The sequence below is a fragment of the Microcaecilia unicolor genome, chromosome 8 (assembly GCF_901765095.1).
Source record: "Microcaecilia unicolor chromosome 8, aMicUni1.1, whole genome shotgun sequence".
Taxonomy (NCBI): Eukaryota; Metazoa; Chordata; class Amphibia; order Gymnophiona; family Siphonopidae; genus Microcaecilia; species Microcaecilia unicolor.
The window spans coordinates 29,589,093-29,607,535 of record NC_044038.1 but is presented as its reverse complement, the minus strand read 5'-3'; the positions used below and the strand labels follow the sequence as shown (position 1 = coordinate 29,607,535).

Below are 18,443 nucleotides of genomic sequence, written 5' to 3'. Positions count from 1 at the left end.
CTACTGCATAATGGCTGACATCAGGCGCCCTCTAGTGGTCAGCTTTTGTGCTCCTCTCATTCCTCTGTGGTTTTCTTTTCCGTCCCTCACCCCTTGCACGCTCGATAGATTGTATTTTCCCAGCACGTATAGACTTCTTTTTCACGTTCACGCAACCATAATTTAAGGTTGTCGTTAAAGGCGCCGGTACTTCGCCTTTTTCTGCTCCTGTCACTGTTCCCCCTCCTCCTCCCCACTGCGGCCCCGGAAGTGCTGGTGCGCTGCAGCTGTGGGGGGCGGAGTCTGTGCGACCGTTGCCTGGCGCCGCTGTTGCCGCCGCCGCCGCCTGAGAGCCAAAATATGGCGGGGAGCGAGTGAGCGCGCACGGGTCTGCCATGTTCTTTAACGTAGGGTTCGGGACGGTGAGGCAGCTTGGTTGGGCTGTTCCCGGTTTGTAGCAGTGACCTCTTCCTGTGCTGAAAGATGTAAGGATGTTTCTGCCTGTCAGCATCTGAGTCTGAGGTATGTCCTGCCTCTGTCTTGATCATGCTCTTGCTCTTACCTGGTTCTGTCTGCTCGAGGAAACAGGGGGTTCTCAGGCTTCCCTCTTTAATGCATTTGCCCCCCTTGGCTACTGATGGAGTTTAGGTGTTAAGGGGGTGAGTGAAAATGTTGTTTATCTTTTGTGTTAGTAATTAAAAAGATTCACTTTGGAGAATTTTAGGTCAGCAGGGGGCCTGATATTAGATGGTAAACTTGCATATCTACTTTTTGGTGGCGTTCAGTTTTACAGCTTCATAAATTTGAAACCTCTGTTGCAGACAAAATGGGTGAGATGTTCTACTGCTAAAATTTGGGCTCATGTGGATCATTATCTGAAATCTTATCATTTTAGGTAACTTGTTTAAGATTTATTATTTTGATTTGCAGGTTGCAAGGGCTGGGTATTTGATATATTTTTTTTAATGTCTATTTTCAGATCATGCTGACTTTTATTGGGGGTAATCAGTTCCCAACAGATTTACAGAGTGCTTTATTCTATTTTTAGCTTGCGGATGTTGTTACTGTATATAAGATATTATCTGTGTTTTGTCTTATGTTTTCCTGCTTTGATTTTTTTTGGAATGAAGTGGTATATGTTTGAAATAAATGAAATATGTCTTGCTTTGCTGCCTTCCAGAAGGGAAGAAGGTAAAAGATGAATCCCCAGATTCTCCGGGACCCCTTCTAGCAGTAAGAGGTGAAGGTACCCAGGTTTATCTGGCTTTACACGGGCTGGCTTGGAGTAGGCATGGGGCAGGAGGGGGGGTGCTCCTTCTGAAATTTGGGTGCTAATACTAAATTGGTCCTTCACCCTCCCATTATGATTTCCTTACTCTTGCCTCCACCCCCACTAAGCAGGCAAGCAACTATGATTTTGCTAATAATTATTTGTAGAATTGTCTCCAAATATCTTTATAATCTTTAACCATGTTCACTGGCAACAAAATTCCATAGCGTAATTGTGTGCTGGCAAAAAAAAAAACAATTTTTGTTTTCTTTGTTTTAAGTCTGCTATTCATTAGTTTCCTGGCATGTCCTTCAGGCCCAGGACTATTTTAAGAACATGCATGGCCATTCCATTTAACTTGTTGGTACCACACATAAATTTATAATCCTCTATCACAGACATTTTTTAATAATATGTTGTAGATAACACATTTTTACTCTGCTGCCATGTTTATTAAAGATGTATTTGTGGATAACTGGTCTCTTCAGGAGCTGTAATTTGGAATTTGAGGGGAGACCAGGAACGCATATCCCAGTGGTGTGATTAGCATTTATAGGACTCTATGGGCCTCTTTTACCAAACCATGCGGCAATGCTGACGAGGCGATTCAACGTGCACTTTGTTAGCATTTCTGTGCTGGGAATCGCTAGAGCGGTTTGGTAAAAGGGACCCTATATGATGTTTGTGATACTTTGGTTGTGGTCCCTTCCTTGAGAACAGAAAAAATGCATATAGCCTGCTGAATGTGGATTATGAAATAAGTTCATACCTGACCTCATGCAAGTTGGTATAATATGGCAAATTATAACTCTGTGGTAACTGAATAGGAATATGCTGGACGCCTTCAAGTTACCACAAAAGCTTTTGCAGTTACCGTTCATTAAGGGGTCCTTTTATTAAGCTTCGGTGAAAGGGGCCCTGCACTAGTGGCAGCTGCTGTTTTTGCTGCATGCAGAGGCCCTTTTTACCACAGCTGGTAAAAAGACCGACCAAAGAATGTCTGTGCAGTAAGATTGCACTTACCATGTGGCCATGCGGGGAGGAGCACTTACCGCCACCCATTGAGGTGATGGTAAGGGCTCCTGCACTAACCAGGTGGTAACTGGGCAGCACCTGGTGCTGCCTGATTACTGCCGCACAACTGCTGCAGTAAAAAAAAAAGGGCCCTATTTTCCCTAGCGCCGGAATTACGTGCTGGTGGTAGAACTACCACCAGCACCCATGTTGAGCTGGTGGTAGTTCTGGATTGGTGTGTGGTAAACCCGCAGTGGGCTTACCGCTGCTTTGTAAAAGGACCCCTAAATTTTTAGATAACACATGATAGCAACAAATTTTAATGAGCTGAGAACCAGGGCAGCCAGGTTCAAATCCTACTGTTGCTCCTTGTTATCTTGGGCAAGTAATTTAACCCTCCATTATTCAGGTACAAACTCAGATTGTGAGCCCTCCAGTGACAGAAAAATAGCTACTGTACCTGAATGTATACTACTTGCTTTTGTTTATTTATTTATTTATGTAGGTATGTATGTATTTAGCCCGCTCCACTAACACCTAGAACAGGTTACAAAATAATGTACATAATCAAATTAACATACTTTCCATAACCTTATAACATAGCAATGTAGTGTACAATCAACTCTTACGTCAAATAAAAAATACAATATGCAACAGTTCTATAAATCTAAGTCAGTACCTAACCAAACAGCCAGGTTTTAATACTTCAACAAAAATCCAAAAGATTATCGATGTTCCTAATGGATAACAGAAGACTATTCCACAAAAATGTTAAAGAGCGAGAATAAGCACACTTATGAGTTGGAAAGAATTTGCTGAAGGGAGAGAAAAACACCCATTGCAGTGATAACAGAACAGGAGAGATATGGCAGAACCTTGGAGAGTTAGACAAAAGATAAGCAGCAGCATTTTGTACTCATTGTAGCTTTTTAAAAACTTTTAGCAGGCAACCCCCCCAAACAAAGCATTGCAATAATCTATTCAAATTCTTATTGTATTTACCATGTGGTATTCAAAATATCCTGCTCCTTGCATGTGAATCCAATTATTTGCAAAATGTGTTAAATTTATTAAATGGACCTCAGAACTTCCCAGCTTGGCTGTTCTCTTTAGAACACAATTTGCACTCTATTTTCATATGTGCGCACAAGCTGCTTGATGGAGGTAATTTTATCAGTGGTCCAATATTTACTATAGAGATGTTTTCAGGCTCAGGAATTCTCTCGTCTATTGGAAAAAAACTCCCATATGGGAGAAAAACCAAAGACTCCTTACCCCTGACCTTTAATGTATCACAATGCACAGAGCAAGATAATTTCTGCAAACGATTCTGTAATTCACTTGTTCATAGCCTATTGCAAAACATTTTAGTCTAGTCATTTTTTTCCTGGCTCTTTCCTTGTTTATCAGTCCCTTAATATACTGCCTAACAAGTAGATTCACAAGGCTTTTTACATACTAAGGAACCCTTTTACAAAGCTGCGGTAAGCAATAACATTTGCATACTACAGGGCGTGCCGAGGCGTCCCATGCTAATATGGGGATGTGCATGCGCTACCAATGCACTAAAAAGTAAAATTTATTTTTTACTGCTGGGGACAGAGAGTGAGCATGTTCTGTACTAATTGGTTAGCACGTGGGCATTGTGTGCTGATTAGCGCAGGTTTAGCGTATGAGTCCCACCTACAAAATAGGTAGTGGTAAGGGCTGAAGTGCTAATGGAAAAATTAGTGCATGACCATTAATATGAAAAGAAGAAAAATTGGCCATTTTACCCCAGCGGTAAAAATAGCCTTAGCATATGTGAATGACCTGCGTATAGGCGTTCTGAGGCCATTTTTTACTGCTGTTTGGTAAAAGGGCTAAGATAAGAAGAGGAAAAGAGCACCATTAATGAATAGGACAAGCTAAAGGGGAGAGAGAGCCAGGATGGACAAGCAATAAACCTAGGTCACCCAGCAAGAGGGCTTTAGTTCTTATTTTATTTGCTGTTTGCTTTTTCTGAATCCTGGTACTAGAGTTTTTCCACTTCTTGTTTTTTCCCAACATGTTGGGAATCTTTTCTAAAATAAATTGAAACAGTGTTGCCAAGATGCATGGTGCTGTGATTACATTATTACTAGGACTGCAGGGAGTTTAAGCAGTTTAATCGCACGATTAAAGATGGGTTGTAAGGTTCTCATAAACAGTTCATGTATCAGGCAATATGTTAACACTGCACTTGGAGCCATTCCAGCTGAATTACAATTGTGTGGGGGGGTCTTTTATCTGCCGAGGGACAGATTACAGTTTCTACCTGTCAATGAACCTGACAGTAATAGATGGAACTGCTGAGAGTGCTGCATAAAAGGAGTCACATCACATTGTACTTGGTCACTCACTTTCCTATAACTATTTTCCTAAGCAGGCTTAGTCAATCGGATTCTTCTTTAAGTACATTTTGCCATCGTTCACTCGATGCTGCTTGTTGTTGTGATATAATTCTTATCACTTTCTCAGATATTTCTTTTCTAAGGTAGAACACTGTTTTATCACCCTTTCACATTTTTGTTAAAAAAAATTTTGTTTCGCTGTATTTTCAACCTTTCTATCTCGCTATTGTCTCTACAGCACAGTGTTGTTTTGCAACATCATCCGTTTCTCTGCGTGCAGGATTGGATTGTAGAGTATATATTAGCATACACCGTACTTTCAGGTCGGTATTTGTTTTCTTCTACTCTGATTAGTCATACAGTACTGCCATCTCCGTTTGTGGTGACCATGGGGCTCATTTTCAAAGCATTTAGACACTTACAAAGTTCCATAGGTTACTATGGAACTTTATAAGTCGAAGTGCTTTGAAAATATGCCTCATACAAGCTCCAATGTTTTGTACAGTTTATAGACCAAATATTTGTGCATATCGTGTTACTACATTTTTAAGTTTATGCACCTAGCCTTTAGCAGTTTCAAGCCAATATATATCAGTGAGCACTTGTGATTTGTGTAGTTTAGAAATACTGCATTTTGACCATTCCTTTTAGCCATACTGATATTTGAAAATGTAACATCTTATATCGATTCCATTTTACTTGTTATTTTATTCAATGAAATTGATTTAATGAAATATCATGTTTTCAAATTAAATATCTTTTACTACCTTGTTTTTCATTTACACATTGAGTTGTTCATATGCCACTGCACATTTGACCATTCGTTTTAGCCCTGCTGATATTCAACTATGAAACACCTTATATAGATTTTATTATACCTTTCATCTTCTATCTTTTTGAATTTGTTCCAGTTATTTTATTTAAATTAATTTCAAATAAAATATATCATTATTGTTTTGTTTTAAATGAAACATTTGTGCACATTGTTGTTCATGTACATAAGAATTCTGTTTATTTTTATCATATAGATTCATTATGTCATTGCACATTTGATATATGTTTGTGTATTATTCTATTTATATATGTGCCTTTTTAGACTCCTGAAGGAGGCGCCCATGTGCTGAAATGCAGCCAGTGTGTTGAGTTTGTTTGATATATTTTCAATAAAAAATTCACACATAAGAATTATCGTGTCTCTTGTGTCCTTTGGAAGAGCCAACACACCCTACTGTTTGGTCTGTGTGTGCTATGTGGCCAGTTTACTAAGAATGCACCCCCCTCCCCTCCCCGGTACATCCCAGTGACTTGTTTTTGTGCATTTTTCCTATGGACTTTTCAAAATGGTCCAAAAAGGTAGAAGCACTGAGCACAAAAAAATGTCTAGCAAATGGCCATTTTCAAAACAAAAAGATAGTTTTTCTGGTTCAGAAATCACTATGGGCCAGCCCTCTTTATTAAGGTGTATTAGCATTTTTGCCCGTCTAAAAATTAGCATGTGTTAATGCTAGAGACAACATGAGTGTCTCTAGCATTAGCGTGCATGCAAAATTATAGCACGCCTATAGCACAGCTTAGTAAACACGGCCCTATGTTTGCCATTTTATTTTTGGACATTTTCAGCAAAATGTCCAAAATCAGATTTAGATGTCATATCGAAAATGCTTCTCCACACGAGTTATAGGTGTCTGCCTTGATACTGCAAAAAATGTAACTTTTTGGATGGCTTTCCAGGGCTGTGGAATCCTAGTTGGAGTCAATAAAAATGTACTGACTCCAGTTTCAAAATAAAAATTTACATTGTAATATATGGAGGGGCATTTTCGTTATGGCGTCTAAGTCTGACTTTGGGCGTTTTGTAAAAAACGTCCAAAATCTGAATAGGAAAGAAGGTCATTTTCAAAAAAGAAAAACGTGTATCTTTTTTCCCCAAAAATACTGTTTAGGCCAAGGTTTTATGATTTAGCCGTTTTGTTTTTTGGTCCATTTTCGAAAAAAAAAAAAAAAAAGTCCTAGTGCAAAACGCACAAAATCAAGTCATTAGGATGTAGGAGGAGCCAGTATTTTTACTAGGCTGGTAACCTAGACAACTCAGGAAACCAATAGGGCACCCCTGGAGACACTGCAGTGGACTTCATAAAATGCTGCCAGGTACACATCTCACCATTGCTCCCTTATCTTGTCTGCTGTGGCCCACCCAAAACCCACTACCTCAAACTGTACACCACTACCATGGCCCTTACGGGTGAAGGGAGCAACTATATGTGGGTACAGTGGGTTTCTGGTAAGTTTTGGAGGGCTCACAATTTCCTCCATAAGTGTAACAAGTAGGGGGAGGTATGGGCCTGGATCCACCTGTCAGCAGTGCACCGCACCCACCACTAGACTATTCCAGGGACCTGCATGCTCTTCTAATGGACCTGAGTATTACATCTGAGGCTGGCAAGTAATGTTTTGTATCGCATTTTGGGGGGGATGGGAGGGGTCAGTGACCACTGGGGGAGTAAGGAGAGGTCTTCTCTGATTCCTTCCAGTGGCATCTGGTCATTCAGGGCACCTTTTTGTGCCTTATTTGTTATAAAAACAGGTCTAGCTCAAAACTCTTAGTTTTAGTCCTGGATGGTTTTGTTTTGTTCCATTATGGCTGAAAAATGTCCAAGTCTTAGGAACGCCCAGATCCTGCCCTTAACACACCCCTGACACGTCCCCTTGTGATTTGAACATACTTCTGACGGACTTCATAGAAAAACATCTTAAGAATTGTTTTTGAAACTACCAATTTGAACGTTTTTGTGAGAGTGGTTAGGGTGGCGGACTTTGGTCCTGGGGAACTGAGGAACTGAGTTCGATTCCCACTTTAGGCACAGGCAGCTCCTTGTGACTCTGGGCAAGTCACTTAACCCTCCATTGCCCCATGTAAGCCGCATTGAGCCTGCCATGAGTGGGAAAGCGCGGGGTACAAATGTAATAAAAATAAAAACATCCAAATGCAGATTTATGCCACTTTTTGGATGTTTTCTGTTTTGAAAAAGCTCCATAGTAAATGTATCATTATATATATCTATGTATACACACATACTTTTTTGGCTTAGTACTTTAGATCCAGTACAAAAAATGTTAAGCCTAATATCAAATGGAGTCATCGTTGGTCTGTGTCAGACAGTAGAAAAATAGAGGAATCTGAGTCGAAGGTTATAGTTTATTGAACTTGATACCCTGCCTTATCAAACAAGGTCCAGGTGGCTTATGATAATAAAAAGAAATCAGCAAAAAACTCCAATATACATAACTAATACACAACAAAAAACAAAATAAACATACAAATGTACAAAAATCTACAAAGCCTCTTCAAAATCTTCAGGTGATAATTTTGGGGGTAGGAGAACTGAGCTTGGACCCAGAAACATCCATGAAAGAATGTGTTTTCAATGTAGTGTTAAACTTCTTAAAAGTTTTTTTCCACACACATTTCCATGGGCAAGGAATTCCACAAAACTGGAGCCAACCAAAAAAAGGCGCCAATTCTGGAAGAGGTTATGCGAGTCCTGGAGGAACACAGAACCAACAATGCAGAGGAGACAGCTGAGTGAAGAACCCACCCTAGGACATGTGCTTGAATCATGGCCACCAAGTATGCAGCAACCCCCTCATGCAAAGCCTCCACAGCCCTGTGGCTTCAACACTTGTGAAAAATAAAATGATCTCCTATATTGGTAACGCTCATAAAGCCCTTTCTGCATGCAACAGCAAAGGAAGATATTTTTTTTTATTTTGTTTTTTATTTGTACCCCGCGCTTTCCCACTCATGGCAGGCTCAATGATTGTAACCATAAATTTATTAATGAAACATAGTAGTAAAATCATCAGCAAAACCTTATTTACAATAAACTCAATGACTATGCAATTTCCATTATAAAATACTAGCGTAAATCCACATTTCCTCAGCGACCCTCCAGACCGGTCAAGACGCGTGGGTTATGTCCTCCTACCAGCAGAGGGAGACTGAGAAAACACTAAGCTTTTGAAGCCTGTATATATAACCTGTGCAGAACCTCCACTAGCCAGTATAACCCTGTATTTTCTCAGTCTCAGCAGAGGTAGCAGTTGACAGCCTGTGCAGTCTCCAATAATCTGGTGAGGTAGTTTGTCATTGGGTCGTAGGATTTTTTCCTTCCAAACTTTATTCTGTTGCAGTACCCTGTACGTGTGTGTAAAAAAAAAAAAAAGTGCTTTGGGGCCCTGGGTCTGGTGGGGCCCAGTTTTTCCCCCTGGGGTGTTACACCTATGTTTGGGTCCCTCCCCCTGTGCTGCTCTCTATTTCTGTTTGCTTGGCAGTTTTGTGCCTCGGCTGCTTTCTCAGTATTGTAGCCTTGAGTGCCTTACAATTTCCAGATGCCAGAATTAGAGTACTGTGCCTTTAAGGTCAGTTATTCTATTTCGTTTTTCTTGGCAGCTTTGTGCCTCGGCTGCTTTCTCAGTATTGTAGCCTTGAGTGCCTTACAATTTCCAGATGCCAGAATTAGAGTACTGTGCCTTTAAGGTCAGTTATTCTATTTCGTTTTGCTTGGCAGCTTTGTGCCTCGGCTGCTTTCTCAGTATTGTAGCCTTGAGTGCCTTACAATTTCCAGCTGCCAGAATTAGAGTACTGTGCCTTTAAGGGCATTTATTTCTTTATTTTCAGCGGACCGAACGGGGGTTTCGATTCCTTGCTGGAACGAGAGAGCAGCGCTTTCTTCAGTGCTTTTGCAGTGTGAGGGAGTTTTTGGTTTGGCGCGTTTGCGGAACAGCTTTTCCCTTCCCTCCCCTCGTGGTTTATGGCGGCCCAGCTCCTCCGATGTCGCGCGTGCTCGTGGCGAGGGGTAGAGGCGCCGGGTGCTCAGTGTAGCTTTGCGGTGCACCTATAAAGGTGGCTGCGGCACCCCCCGACTTGACCGCGGAGGGATCGATGGTGTCGGGAGTCTCCGGGTCAGCGGGAGCGTAGGCAGGGCCGCTGTCAGCGGGAACAGTTTCGGCGGGAACAGCCGCCATCTTGAGTCTGACGCGGCCCGTGGAGCCAGCTGTTTTTGGGCCTGCGGCCTCCGTTTTTGGCACAAAAGGGCCTAATGACGGTCCAGGAATGGAGGGCTTTCCTCCAGATTTTGTCTGGACGCGGTATCAGGCCTGGAGATCGGGACCCCCCCCCCCCCCCTAATTGGAAGAGGGGGCTATTTCCGTCTTGGCTGAGAGACCACGGTTAGAGTGGTCAGAGGACAGGCAATGTTTTTCTCCTGTAGCTGCAGAAGCTGTGCTTAGTGATCTGGGGGAGTCAGATGGAATTGACGGCTCTCAGGAGCAGGATTGGTGGATTCCTGGAGAGGATCCTTCAATAGTGCGGATTTTCCATAGAGATGAGCTGTCAGAACTCATAGATCAGGTGTCGTCCACCCTTCAGTTTGGTCCTGAGGTGGCTTTGGGGGAAACTGTCCAGGATCCGTTGGTGAAGGGCATTCAGCGTCAGGCGTGATCCTTCCCTATGAACAAGGATCTCCGGGAGATGATTTGTCAGGAATGGGATTTGCCGTGTAAGGTGGCAAAGGCAATGGCGAGGCTTTATCCCCTCCCTCAGGACGATAGGGATTCCTTTAAGGCTCCCACGGTAGATGCAGTAGTGACGGCAGTAATTATAGCTACGGCTATCCCGGCTGATGGAGGAATGGCCCTCCGTAATCCTCAGGATAGGAAGTTGGGATCTTTTCTCAAGCGTAGTTTTATTTTGTCGGCTCTAGCCCTGCAGGCCTCGGTTTGTGGGGGTCTGGTAGCTCGGGCATGTTTTCGTTGGGCCGAGAAGCTCCTGGATGATTCGGTAGATGTTGGTTCTTCTGGGGGTCAGGAGTTAGCCGACTTGGACATGGGTTCATCCTTTTTGTCTGAGGCTTTTATGATTTGTTGCCTACTTCAGACAAAAAATATGGCTATGGTTGTGGGTCTCTGCCACTTAAGGGAGCTATGCTCTTTGGAGAAGATTTGGACAAGTTAGTGTGAGGTCTTAGTGATACCAAGGTTCTATGGCTTCCAGATTTTCGGTTCAAGGCAGGGGCCAGAACTAGTTCCTCTCGGGGACGGTTTAGGGAGGCTCAGCGGTATAGGCCGGGCAGATCGAGTGGGACCTACCCCTAGCTGTCTGTTTGTCTGTCCAATTTAGATTGTGAGCTCTGTTGAGCAGGGACTGTCTTTTCATGTTAATTTGGACAGCGCTGTATAAGTCTAGTAGTGCTATAGAAATGTTTAATAGTAGTAGGACCTCTAGGGGTCGGTTTTTCCAGCGCGCACAGTTCTTTCGTGAGAATCGTCGCGGAGGGCGTGGCTTTTCCGTAGGAGGTTAGTATTCACGCCGCAATTCCCAATGAAGGTGTGCGGGCTCAGGCTCTGGTGCAAGTTGGGGCTCGGCTGAGTCTGTTTTACCAGAGCTGGGCCCAAATCAGGTCAGATCAGTGGGTTCTCAAGGTGTTTCGAGGCGGATATGCGCTGTTCTCCCGAAGTGTTTCTGGAATCCCTCTGTCGGTCTTGGAGCAAGAGGGCAGCAGTGAGGGACACTCTGCGGTGGCTGCTCGCATTGGGAGCCGTGGTTCCTGTTCCTTCAGATCAGCAACGCTCAGGGTGCTATTTGATCTATTTTGTGGTCCACAAGAAAGAGGACACTTTTCGTCCCATTTTAGATCTCAAAAGGGTCAATGCGGCACTCAAGGTGCCCTCTTTCCGGATGGAGACGTTGCGGTCGGTCACTGGTGCGGTCCGGAAAGGAGAGTTTCTCACTTCCCTGGATTTGACGGAAGCTTATCTTCACTTTCCTTCGTGCAGCCTTTTGGTTCCAAGTTACAGGGTCCGATTTGTCGGTTCCTTGCAGAGAAGGCGCCGACGGCCCGTACTTATCGTCAGGTCCTGGGCCTGATGGCGGCGACCATAGAGGTAGTTCCGTGGGCCAGGGCGCACATGCGTCAGGTACAGTCAGCTCTGTTCAGTCGTTGGTCCCCTCTGTCGCAGGACTTGGAAATGTGTTGTCCGCTGTCGGTGGCCCCTCGTCTCAGTCTCCGCTGGTGGCTCAACCCGCGCAATTTGGGAACAGGAATGCCGTTGGAGTCCCCACAGGGGCTGGTAATGGTCACGGATGCCAGTCTGCAAGGTTGGGGGGCACATTGTCTCGGTCAGGTAGCTCAAGGCCGGTGGTCTCGGGCAGAAGCAGAGTGGTCCATCAACCGGCTGGAAACTCGGGCCATTCGGGTGGTGCTCCAGGCCTTGACGTCGGTGGTTCGCCACAAGGCTGTCCGAGTGCTCTGTGACAATGCCATGGCAGTAGCATATGTCAACCGTCAAGGGGGGACGAAGAGCCTTGGCGGCGCAGTTGAACTCATCTTCAGGCTCTCTTGGCAGCGCATGTGGCCGGGGTAGGTCACATAGATGCAGATTATCTCAGCAGGCACACTCTAGATCCCAGAGAGTGGTCTTTTCTTCGGTCAGTGTTCCAGTGAGTTGTGTCGGTCTGGGGACTTTCGGTGATCTTAGGGCAACGGCTCGCTATGCGCAAGTTCAGAGATTTTTTGTTTTTTCAGTCGCTGAAGAGACCCTTGAGCGGAGGGAATCGACGCTCTTCTGTTGCCTTGGCCTCGGGAGTGACTGTATGTGTTTCCTCCGTGGCTGTTAGTCGGTCGAGTAATATAGCGCATCGAACATCACTTCGGTCGGGTGATTCTGGTAGCTCCGGATTGGCAGCATCGACCATGGTACGGAGACCTGGTGCGGTTGGCAGGGGCAGCGGCCCTGCCTTTGTTGGGATCAGTTCTGTGTCAAAGCCCGATAATCATGCCGGTTCCGGCTCGGTTTTCGCTTATGGCTTGGCTCTTGAGCGGCACAAGTTGAAGAAGAAGGGGCTTTCGTCCAGTGGCTTTGCTACGATGTTGAGTTGCCGTAGACGATTCACTTCCTTGGCGTATGTCCGGGTTTGGAGAATCTTTGAGCACTGGTGTGAAGACCATCGAGTTCGGCCGTTTCGCTCTTCGGTGGCGGAAGTTTTGGAATTTTGCACGATGGTGTTGATAGGGGTCTGGACTTGTCTACACTGAAGGTTCAGGTGGCAGCTTTGTCATGTTTTCGTGGGAAGCTTCAGTGAAAGTCCTTCGCGTCTGTGCCTGAGGTAGTGCGTTTTTTGAAGGGTGTTAAGTTGCTGCGTCCACCTCAGTGACGGATGGTGCCTCCGTGGGATTTGAAGCTAGTTTTGGATGCTTTGATCAGGCCTCCGTTTGTGCTGCTGGTATCGGCATCTTGTAAGGATTTATCTTTAAAGACGGTCTTGTTGGTGGCGATTACTTCAGCACGGAGTGTTTCAGAGCTTCAGGCTTTGTCTTGTAGGGAACCATTTTTGTCCTTTCTGAGGGAAAGGTTTCGTTGCGGACGGTGCTTTCCTTTTTTTTGCCCAAGGTGGTTTCCGAGTTCCATGTTAATCAGGTCATCTCTCTGCCAGTGTTGGGTGATATGGCTGGAGATTCGGAGCAGCGTGGTATTGCCAAGCTGGATGTCAGGAGAGTTTTGAGTTGTTATCTCTCTGGAACTCAGGACTTCAGAGCCTCTGACCGTTTGTTCGTTCTTCATGGTGGCCCAAAGAAGGGTGCAGCGGCTCCTAAGGTGACCATAGCACGGTGGTTGAAGGAGGCGGTTGCATCTGCTTACTTGGTGAAGGGTCCTGTGGTGCCTAGGGGCTGGTCTGCTCATTCCACTAGGGGAATGGCAGCCTCGTGGGCGGAGAATAGTATGATTTCTCTGTTAGATATTTGTTGGGCTGCGGTTTGGTTTTCGTTGCATTCCTTTGTGAAGCATTATAGGATTCCTGTGCATGCAAAGGACGAGGTGCGCTTTGGGGCAACAGTTTTGACCTCTGGCCTTAGTAGGTCCCTCCCGTAAGTTAGTTACTGCTCTGGTACGTCCCACGCGTCTTGACCGGTCTGGAGGGTCGCTGAGGAAGGTGAAATTAGATCTTACCTGCTAATTTTCTTTCCTCTAGACCCTCCAGACCGGTCAAGAGCCCGCCCTGTCTGTATTGGAGGCCAGGAGGTGTGTTGGTTGGATAATTCTTGGCTGCTGTAGATTGTTGTTTCTCTAATTGCAGACTGTTTATTTCTGTTTTGTGATAGGAGTCCGGGACAGGTGGGGCTCTTCTTTGATAGTCCACCTGTAGAAGCCCAACTGTTTTATCAAAGGCAAAGGAACATGTTTCCGTAAGAGCAAGCGGAAGATGTTTCTTGTTTTTGCAGTTTACTGTGACCACGTACAGGGTTGCTAGTTGTTGTTAGTGTTTTTTGTTTCTCTGCTTTGTCAGGGTTATACTGGCTAGTGGAGGTTCTGCACAGGTTATATATACAGGCTTCAAAAGCTTAGTGTTTTCTCAGTCTCCCTCTGCTGGTAGGAGGACATAACCCATGCGTCTTGACCGGTCTGGAGGGTCTAGAGGAAAGAAAATTAGCAGGTAAGATCTAATTTCACCTTACATGCCTAACTTTAGGTTAAGGTAGCTCAATAGCTGGTGTAAATGTATGCAGGCGTGTAAGTGTTAATATTCTGTAATTATTTATTGCATTTGTATCCCACATTCCCCCACCTATTTGCAGGCTCAATGTGGCTTACATAGATCTCTCAACATTGTCGTATCAGGATATCAGATACAGTTTGTAATGTGTAGCGATTAAGGAAGGGAAGAGGGAAGACGGAAGAGAGTTGTTAGGATAGTTATAGAAGGTGGGCGTTCATAACTGAGTGGTTAGGTGAGGTTAATGGGATATAAGTACTAGAAAATAGCCCTGACCCGTCCATACCCTCTTGTAGTTGTGCACTGTGCATTTTACGCATACTATTTACACAATCCTGACCAAGAGCTGTTAAGTATGTAATTTCTAATTCTAATTAGCACCAATTAACACCAATTATAGACCATAATTGGTGGTTAATGCCATTTAGCAGCTAATCATTAAATTAGGTTACATAAGTAACTGATGCTATTCTATAACTTGCGCATATAACTTTGGCGCTAAGTGGAAAATTGTGCATGAATATTTATAGAATTAGGGGGAAAAGTGTTTGCATCTATAACTCTTGTGGGAATTCTGCGAAATTGTGCAGTGCAGAATTCCTATCCCCTTCAGAATGTTCACAGGCACCGGAACTAGCTATTCTGTTCTCTCGCTTTCCTCCTCCCCTACTGAGTTTGTGTGGCAAGAGGAAGAGCATGGGCATTCATACAGCACCATGGTACAAATAAACAGGTCAAGGATGGCACAGGAGGAAGAAGCAGCTTGAAAGGCAGCCATTTACTTCTCTTCCTGTGTGAGTTCTATGGGGGAGAGGGAAAGGGAGAGCAGAGTTGTTGCTATCTGTGGCTAAGGATGAGAGGGGGACAGAGCAAGGTGAGTGTGCCATGGGTGCAAGGTAGAGAGAGGTGAGAGTGTGCCGTGGGAGTGGGGACAGGATAGAGATATGATAGTTGGGGAAGGAAGGAGAAAGAATGAGAGGTGGGGAGTTTTGCATGTGGGAGAAGACTTTGGAGGCAGACACAATTAGGGGTCTTGCTGGGAGTCGGAGAGAACTGCAGCTGGAGTGAGAGAAGGAACTTGGGGAGGCTGGAGCCTGAGGAAGAAAAAGGCACTAGGGGACATAGAAACATGACGGCAGATAAAGGCAATAGGCCCATCCAGTCTGCCCATCCTTTGTAACCCCTAACTCTTCCTTTCCCTAAGTGATCCCACATGCTTATCCCATTCCTTTTTAAATTCTGACACAGTCCTTGACTCCACAACCTCCACCGGGAGACCATTCCACGCTTCCACCACCCTTTCTGTGAAATAATACTTTCTTAGATTACTCCTAAGCCTATTCCCTCTTAACTTCATCATATGCCCCCTCTTTCTAGAGCTTACCTTCAGTTGAAAAAGGCTCACTTCCTGTACATTAATGCCCTTGAGATACTTAAACGTCTGTATCATATCTCCTCTCTCCCAGCGTGTACATGTTGAGGTTCATAAGCTTGTCCCTATATTTTTTGTGTTCAAGACCGCTTACTAATTTTATAGCCGCCCTCTGGACCAACTCCATCCAGTTTATATCTTTTTGTAGGTGCAGTCTCCAGAACTGCACACAGTACTCTAAATAGGTCCTCACCAGAGACATATACAGTGGCACTGTCACCTTGTATTTCCTGCTGGTCATCCCTCTTTTGATGCACCCAAGCATCCTTCTGGCTTTGATCGTCACGTTTTTTTACCTGCTTGGAAGCTTTAAGGTCATCAGACACTATCACTCCCAAGTCCTGCTCTTTCTTCGTACACTGAAGCACTTCACCCCCCTATACTGCACCGTTCCCTCGGATTCTTGCAACCCAAGTGCATGACCCTGCATTTTTTAGCATTAAATCTTAGTTGCCAAATATCAGTCTATTCCTTCAGCTTCGATAGGGCCTTCCTCATGTCATTCACACCCTCCAGGGTGTCCACCCTGTTGCAGAGTTTGGTATCATCTGCAAAGAGACAAACCTTACAAGACAACCCTTCTGCAATATTGCTCACAAAGATGTTAAAACAAACTGGCCCAAGGACCGATCCCTGCGGTACTCCACTGACATCCTTTCTTTAGAGCAAGCTCCATGTACCACTACCCTCTGTCTCCTTCCATTCAACCAAATTTTTAACCCAATCAGTTACTCTAGGACCCATACCGAAGGCACTCAATTTATTTATTTATTTTTTGTTACATTTGTACCCCGCGCTTTCCCACTCATGGCAGGCTCAGTGCGGCTTACATATTGTATACAGGTACTTATTTGTACCTGGGGCAATGGAGGGTTAAGTGACTTGCCCAGAGTCACAAGGAGCTGCCTGTGCCTGAAGTGGGAATCGAACTCAGTTCCTCAGTTCCCCAGGACCAAAGTCCACCACCCTAACCACTAGGCCACTCCTCCACATTTATCAGTCGCCTATATGGAACCGTGTAAAAGGCTTTGCTGAAATCCAAGTATACCACATCTAACACCCCTCCCATGTCCAACTGTGTGGTCACTCAGTCGAAGAAGACTTCAGGCCTTATAATGGGGGAATTTTGCACAAAAACCCTATTAGCGTTGATCATTGGGGAGTTAATTCCCCACACTGTTCCGGTGCTATTTATTTACAGCTCTGTTTCGGAATAGCATGGGGAATTGATCATTGCGGCCTTAGTGAGCACTAATGGCTAAGAAGCCCCTAGGTATAAAATGACCTGCTTGGTATTTAGCTTTCACTGATCATTAACGCACCTTAGTAAAAAGGACCCCTTTAGTGTATAAAATTCAGAAGTGCTGCACTCCAAAGTCCCAACATCAATTTTTCAGTAACAGTGTTCAATTGAGCGGGTCAACTGCCACAATAGATCTTCAGGACAGCATTCCAGCTCTTTCCCTTGCTGTAGCAAAGACACAAGAAAATCAGCACTGCTACTGAATATCAATTCTGGCTGCTGCAGCTCTCTCAAGTTAGTATCAGGAAAGTGCTGGTGCTCACGTAGCTAACTGGGCATGTAGGACTGCACAAAAGGCAGTCCTATGTAGTTTTCTGGGCACTGAATATTGACCATTCCCATATAGCTTCTGGGTGCTGCTGATGACCTGGATGTTTGATGCTGGTACCCAGATATGGCTTGGCACTGAATATCCAAGTTTAATTTTAGCTAGCAGCAGTGCTCGTTTAAAGAAACACTGACTTCCGTCGGCTGAATATTAACTTGTATGTGGTTAACTCAGATTTAGGCCACAGAAGAGAGGGAATCCAAAGTACAGGAAACCAAGCTAAGCAAAAAAAAAAAAAGCACAGTGGGCCTCCAAGAGTGGGTTGGTGGCAGGGGCGACAGAAGTGGTCGTACAGGGCCCCGTGCCTCCAGGAGCCCCGTGGCGCTCCCTCCCGCTCCCCGCCTTGCTGCAATCTGACTCCTTGCCTCACCTCCCCCGAGCCACTGAAGTCTTGAGAGGCCGCCAGGGGAAGTCTCAGCAGCCATTTTAAAGAAGATGCAGCAACAGAGGGGTCAGCGCCGGCAGCGGGCAGGAAAGACTGGGGGATCTTTCCTGCCCCAAAGACTCCACTAGACCACCTGGGTGGCTTCAGGTAGGTGCCAGGAGGGCACCCTTTGGCTCAGGGGAGCGGGGAGAAGGTCTAGAATAGGTAGGTGGGTGGAGAGGAGAGCATGCTGTAAAAAAAAAAATCAAAGTAATATCTGTCATTTTTGGGGACTGGTTAAAGGAACAGGGAGGGGAGGATACTGTTTAAAAAAACCAAGGTAATATCTGTGTCATTTGGAGGGGCTGGTTAAAGGGACACCCTAGTACTATTCATGCAGAAATTTTATTTTTCTCCTGGTAAAGGGCCTCTAAACAGACATCATGTTATGAGAATTAGGTGCTCAACATTCAGAGTTTCTATCTATCTATTATTTATGGCATTTTATCCCACATTAAATGTGAATTAGATTGAAATCTGAGAGCATTTAAAATCTTTTTTTTTCCTGTGCCTACATCAAAAGGAAAAAAAAAGATGGCATGTGGGATCTTGCTCCTTTTGCTTTGTGGAATGCACTTGCCTTTTTTTTATTATTATTATTTCACAGAGAAGGTATTGATTAATGAGGGAAGGGTTTTCTTCGTGCAGAACTGTCCAGAGTCAGTCTAAATGTGCCAACATTGTCCAGCTCAGCACATTATTAGCAACCAAGTTCATACAAAGTTAATTATGTTCAGTAGAAAATAAGTCTGTTGGCTCAAGCTGCTTGCT

At 44.7% G+C, this 18,443-nt stretch overlaps 1 protein-coding gene and 1 long non-coding RNA gene across 3 annotated transcripts in view; one reads left to right on the top strand and one right to left on the bottom strand.

The window, feature by feature from the left end:
- Positions 1 to 64: 64 nt before the first annotated feature.
- Positions 65 to 16,350, bottom strand: LOC115476738. Its single transcript, XR_003943225.1, has 3 exons — positions 16,265 to 16,350; positions 9,552 to 9,558; positions 65 to 74 (listed from the first exon to the last, which is right to left on the bottom strand). It is a non-coding gene; the product is annotated as an uncharacterized LOC115476738 (long non-coding RNA).
- CCP110 (centriolar coiled-coil protein 110) overlaps positions 376 to 18,443 on the top strand; it is an 84,361-nt gene continuing 66,293 nt past the window's right edge. For both annotated transcript variants that reach the window (XM_030213294.1, XM_030213293.1), the window contains exons 1-3: positions 376 to 501; positions 1,160 to 1,219; positions 4,874 to 4,958. The gene's annotated coding sequence lies outside the window, so the exon portion shown is untranslated. The remainder of the gene's footprint in view (positions 502 to 1,159; positions 1,220 to 4,873; positions 4,959 to 18,443) is intronic.